The 5989-nt window shown below is 46.0% G+C and overlaps 1 long non-coding RNA gene across 1 annotated transcript; it reads left to right on the top strand.

Annotated features, from left to right (window-relative positions):
* The first annotated feature begins 962 nt into the window (after positions 1-962).
* Positions 963-3731, top strand: LOC310710601. Its single transcript, XR_014528147.1, has 2 exons — positions 963-1548; positions 2607-3731. It is a non-coding gene; the product is annotated as an uncharacterized lncRNA (long non-coding RNA).
* Positions 3732-5989: the final 2258 nt, after the last annotated feature.

The following is a 5989-nucleotide window of genomic DNA, read 5'->3' as shown; positions in this document are numbered from 1 at the left end:
CTTCAAAACCTCCAATGAAGGAAAGTCCATCCTCTTCTGAGGTTGTCTGTTCCGCTGTCAAACAGCTCTTATTTTCAATGTGGATTTGTTGTGCTGGTGCAATTGAATCGCTCCCACATAATAATTACACCCAGAGGGGGCAGGAGATGCTTAGCCCCGATTTAGCACCACTGGGCTGTCATTGTGAAAATAGGGGTGAGGAAGGGAAAGCCGTGTGTGTGTGTGTGTGTGTGTGTGTGTGTGTGTGTGTGTGTGTTTGTATACGTGTGCACATGTCACCTTGAAACCCTTGGAGGAATGTAATGTCAGGCCATTTATGGAGAAAAGAGAGAGGGGCACAATAAGGCATTTTAAAGGCAACTGGGTGGCTTGTGAGGCCAAACTGAGAGCCAGCATGGTGCAATGTCAGACCAGGACCTGGCAGAGACCAGGGTTCAAATCCACACTTGGCCAGTATGCTCACTGGGTGACCTTGGGCCTGTCATTGCCTCTCAGCCTAACCTACCTCATAGGGTCCTTGTGGGGATTAAATGAGTAGGGGGAGAACCATGTACACCACCTTGAGGTCCTTGGAGAAAACAAGGTGGGGTAGAAATGCAATAAATAAAACAACCAACTGGATAGACCAGGTGGTCAGAGCATGGTGCTGCTAACACCAAGGCTGCAGGTTTGATTCTCTTATGGGACAGCTTATATTCCTGCATTGCAGGGGTTGGACTAGATGATCCTCAGTATTTTCTATTTCCACATGGGTTTGTGTGTGTGTTTTATTTTTAAAAGTCCTTATGAAAATTCATCAGCATTTTAGTGTGAACTTCTCCTAAGATTCACAATTTTGTATGCCATTGTGCCTAGTATACACATGTCTTACAAAGTGATTTCCCCTCATACAATGTATTTTTGGAAGTTATTTTCATGCATCTGTGCCTTTTTAACACACGTTTTATCCTACTACATACCTTTCCAAAAACATCCCCTGGCTGGAGAAACTACATTTGCAAAATTCAGAGAAGAGAGAATTTCAAAGAACAGCTGTGTTGCTGTCCACATATTTACTGAGAAGGTGGGAATTAGGTGTCGGAACTCTACTCCACCGGGGTCGAGTCTTTGGAATCTCCTCCGACGGTGATTAACGACCTAAGCCTTTGATGAGGCTCCAGGCACGTTCCCATTACGCAGAGTATCCAAACAGTAGCAGAAGAGCGAGAAATACATTGCTACGTTTTATTTCTAACTACGCAGGACAGAAAAGAATATGCATCTGCTCTCTGTGAAAGACAGAGAACCAACTGGAACAAAAAAACCAGGAAACCAGTAACATCAACATCCGCCTGCCGTTTCCCGTGAGACTTCCAACAGTCTGGAATGTAAACAGAATCTTGTGATTCCAAGCACTGCACAGTGGCATAACAGAAACCTAACATTAGGGCAGTTCACACAAAGTGGATCAAATTTCTCTCCCCTCCCCATCTTTGGTCCTGCCACCTCCAGACATGATTCTCCAAAATATTTCTCTGCCTCTGTTAGTCCTACAGGACCTTTCCCTGAGTGAGTATGTCCAGGGATGGCAGTAATGCGGTTCCCTGGAATTCTGTTCCCAGGTTTGGGGCACTTCACAAATACATGGGGGGGAGGGAATCAATGTTGCCCCATGGCAGAAGCCCCATGGGATGCAGAATGGCATTAAGCCCCAGGGGAGCCATTTCCTTGCAACTGCAGCTACCCTGCCTTTCTGCCTTTCCCATTCTTCACCTTGGCAGCATTTGCATTCAAAAAGAGTTTGGCCCTGTGAGGGCCTGTCTGCAGGGTGAGTGATGCAAGCATCGGTTTTCTTCCTCCTCCCCACAGAATATAAATATAAGATAATTAACACAGAGAATGCTTAAGTGTCTAATCAATAGGAATACAAGGCATTTCCATATGTCAGGGCCTGCTGGAAAGAGGCAGCCACAGGCAGTCCCTGGGAAAGGAGATTGCACTGCCAGGCCGTTTGGAAGGGATCGAAGGCTGCCATCTCAGTCACCGCCCCTCCCCCCCCCGAAAATAGACGCAGAGCTTTTGCAAAGCCGAGAATTCAGGCTCTGTTTAATCACCCCTCCCCCAGTCAGCAGGAGCTGCCCTCTGGAAATTGCCACCCAGGGGTTCCTGACTGACTGGCTTTTGGGAGGGGAGTGCTGGAGGCAGGCAGAGGCACCCAGCAGCATCACCAAAGGCAGAAGGAGTGGCACCCCAGGAACTGACCATGGTATAAGAAGATAAGAGGAACAGAAGAAGACCCCACCTGGTCTAGCATCTTGTTCTCACACTGGCCAACCAGATGTCTGCAGAAAACCCACAATCAGGACCTGAGCACAAGAGCACTCTCCTTTCCCGTGGTTCCCAGCACCTGGTATTCAAAAGCATTGCTGCCACCGACTGTAGGGGCAACGCATAGCCCTCTTGGCTAGTAGCCATCGATAGCCCTCTCATCCTCCATGAATTTGTCTAATCGTCACGTAAAACTGTCTAGGTTGGTGGCCATCGCTGCCTCCTGTGGGAGTGAGTTCCATAGTTTAACTCTGTGCTGTGTGACAAATCCTTCTTTTTATCTGTCCTGAATCTTCCAGCATACAGCTTCATTGGATGCCCATGAGTGCTAGTCTTATGAGAGGAGGGGAGAGACACGGCTTCCCCGAGCTGGTGTTCCCCATCAAGGACGCCAGAGCCCTCCTCCCAGCTGAAAAGCACTCCTTCTTCAAGCAGGAGTCGAAGAAGTCGGGGGATTCTCCCATCTGCATCTTTTCTTTCCTTTGAAATCCAGCAAGTCCTCTTGGAGTGACACCAGCTGTTGTGGCAATTCCACAAGGCATCTGCTCATGATCTGACAGGTTCTCTGCTCAAGTGGTTTATTATGTAAATGTTGCTCACCATAAAAATCAATGCTGTGGGTTTTTGTTTTTTTTCCGTTTTGCTAAGTGGCCAATATTTATTTGGCTCAAGTGTTGTTTAATTTGATGCATTTATTAGGGGACAGTCAAATGCCCGAGCTGGTCCTTAAGCGGCTTCGTACTGTTCCCTCCATGCCTTGAAGCCTCCTGCGCTTTTGTCCCCGTGCATAACTCAAGGACGGGAGTAATTGATATGAAACTTTTAGAAATTAATTTTGCTGCATCTACCCTTAAGAGGGAGTGAGAGACTGTGGGATCATTTATAACATCACAGTTATTGGCCCTGACAAAACAATACCTTAAAAACGCAGCAAAGTAAATTATGGCGCACGCAAATGGCTCGGGCCAGCCATGGCCCTGAATTGGACGATGGCCAGGCAAGCGAAAACAAAGTAAATATGCTTTTGATATTAATAACACAGACAATATTGATCCACCAGCCAGTGTCACTTGTCTGCTCCGCGAGGAGATTGCTTCAGGCATTTTGCCCCCCACCCTTGGGGAGCCTCCCTCCTTGCAGGCCATTTAATTCCGCCAGTCTCTAATTGTATCAGACAAACCCAAGTCAAAGGAAGGGACCCTTGCTTGCCAAGGTGGGCTGTTAGTCAGAAAGTTGTCAGAAACAAAGATAACTCAATTCCTGGGTCTCGGACGCCGTTGTCTTTCTAAATGTTTATCAGATCAACATCTCCTTTGGCTCGGAGCCTGCTGTGACTGGGGGGATGTGAACTCCAATTACAGTGCCATAATTTTTAAAAGGACCGGAGCAAATGCTTTTTGTATAATAAAGTAATAACTCCAAGAGTCCTGATCTTCCTCACTGAAGGTGGGCAATGGAAGGAAACAGAAGGGGGGTATCTTGGGTTTGGTCCGTCAACCAGCAACAAATCCACCCAACAGTTAACTTTTCCAGTCCACGTTTTACCAGCTTCTCCACAGGAATATCATGATGGGGGAGTTTGTAAAAAACCTTACTGAAATCAAGATACACTAGGTCCACAGCTTTATCCTGATCCACCAAGCTTGTAACTCTATCCCAAAAAAAGAAAAGAAAAGAAAAGAAAAATGAGATTCGCCTGGCATGACATGTTTTTGAGAAACCCATACTGGGTCTTAGTAATCACAACATCCTTTTCTAAGTGCTCACAGACTGGCTGTTCTATAACCTTTCCTGGTATTGATATAGCAGACACCCACAGTAAGGCCACTGTTGTTTCCCTATCCTCCAATTTGTACATATATCTGCCTTCCATTCTTCAGCTCATAGATCTCTTCACAAGTGTACACATAATAATTTACACATAATGCTCCCCCTACTCATTTTCTATTTAGTCTATTCCTTTTGAACAGGTTGTAACCCTTAATTTCTATATTCCAGTCATGAGACTCATCCCACCAGGTTTCAGTAATACTTAGAATCATAGAATCATAGAGTTGGAAGAGACCACAAGGGCCATCGAGTCCAACCCCCTGCCAAGCAGGAAACACCATCAGAGCACTCCTGACATATGGTTGTCAAGCCTCTGCTTAAAGACCTCCAAAGTAGGAGACTCCACCACACTCCTTGGAAGCAAATTCCACTGTTGAACAGCTCTTACTGTCAGGAAGTTCTTCCTAATGTTTAGGTGGAATCTTCTTTCTTGTAGTTTGGATCCATTGCTCCGTGTCCGCTTCTCTGGAGCAGCAGAAAACAACCTTTCTCCCTCCTCTATGTGACATCCTTTTATATATTTGAACATGGCTATCATATCACCCCTTAACCTCCTCTTCTCCAGGCTAAACATGCCCAGCTCCCTTAGCCGTTCCTCATAAGGTATCGTTTCCAGGCCTTTGACCATTTTGGTTGCCCTCCTCTGGACACGTTCCAGTTTGTCAGTGTCCTTCTTGAATTGTGGTGCCCAGAACTGGACACAGTACTCCAGGTGTGGTCTGACCAGAGCAGAATACAGTGGCACTATTACTTCCCTTGATCTAGATGCTATACTCCTATTGATGCAGCCCAGAATTGCATTGGCTTTTTTAGCTGCCGCGTCACACTGTTGGCTCATGTCAAGTTTGTGGTCAACCAAGACTCCTAGATCCTTTTCACATGTACTGCTCTCAAGCCAGGTGTCACCCATCTTGTATTTGTGCCTCTGATTTTTTTTGCCCAAGTGCAATACTTTACATTTCTCCCTGTTAAAGTTCATCTTGTTTGTTTTGGCCCAGTTCTCTAATCTGTCAAGGTCGTTTTGAAGTGTGATCCTGTCCTCTGGGGTGTTAGCCACCCCTCCCAGTTTGGTGTCATCTGCAAATTTGATCAGGATGCCCTTGAGTCCATCATCCAAGTCGTTGATAAAGATGTTGAATAAGACCGGGCCCAAGACAGAACCCTGTGGCACCCCACTAGTCACTCTTCTCCAGGATGAAGAGGAACCATTGATGAGCACCCTTTGGGTTCGGTCAGTCAGCCAGTTACAAATCCACTGAGTGGTAGCATAGTCAAGACCGCATTTTACCAGCTTCTTTACAAGAATATCATGGGGCACCTTGTCAAATGCCTTGCTGAAATCAAGGTAGGCTACATCCACTGCGTTCCCTTCATCTACCAGGCTTGTAATTCTGTCAAAAAACGAGATCAGGTTAGTCTGACATGACTTATTTTTCAGAAATCCATGCTGACTATTGGTGATCACAGCATTCCTTTCTAGGTGCTCACAGACTGTTTGCTTAATGATCTGCTCCAGAATCTTCCCTGCTATTGATGTCAGACTGACTGGGCGGTAATTATTTGGGTCCTCTCTTTTCCCGTTTTTGAAAATAGGGACAACATTTGCCCTCCTCCAGTCTGCCGGGACTTCGCCTGTTCTCCAGGAATTCTCAAAGATGACTGCCAGTGGTTCTGAGATCACATCTGCCAGTTCTTTTAATACTCTTGGATGCAGTTCATCTGGCCCTGGAGACTTGAATACATCTAAACTAGCCAAATATTCTTGTACTATCTCCTTAGTTATTCTGGGCTGTGTTTCCTTTGCTGAATCATTTGCTCCAAATTCTTCAGGTCGGGCATTGTTTTCTTTATC

The sequence above is a fragment of the Podarcis liolepis genome (genome assembly GCF_965112155.1).
Source record: "Podarcis liolepis genome assembly, chromosome: 7".
Lineage (NCBI taxonomy): Eukaryota > Metazoa > Chordata > Lepidosauria > Squamata > Lacertidae > Podarcis > Podarcis liolepis.
This window is presented reverse-complemented; position numbering and strand designations above follow the sequence as displayed.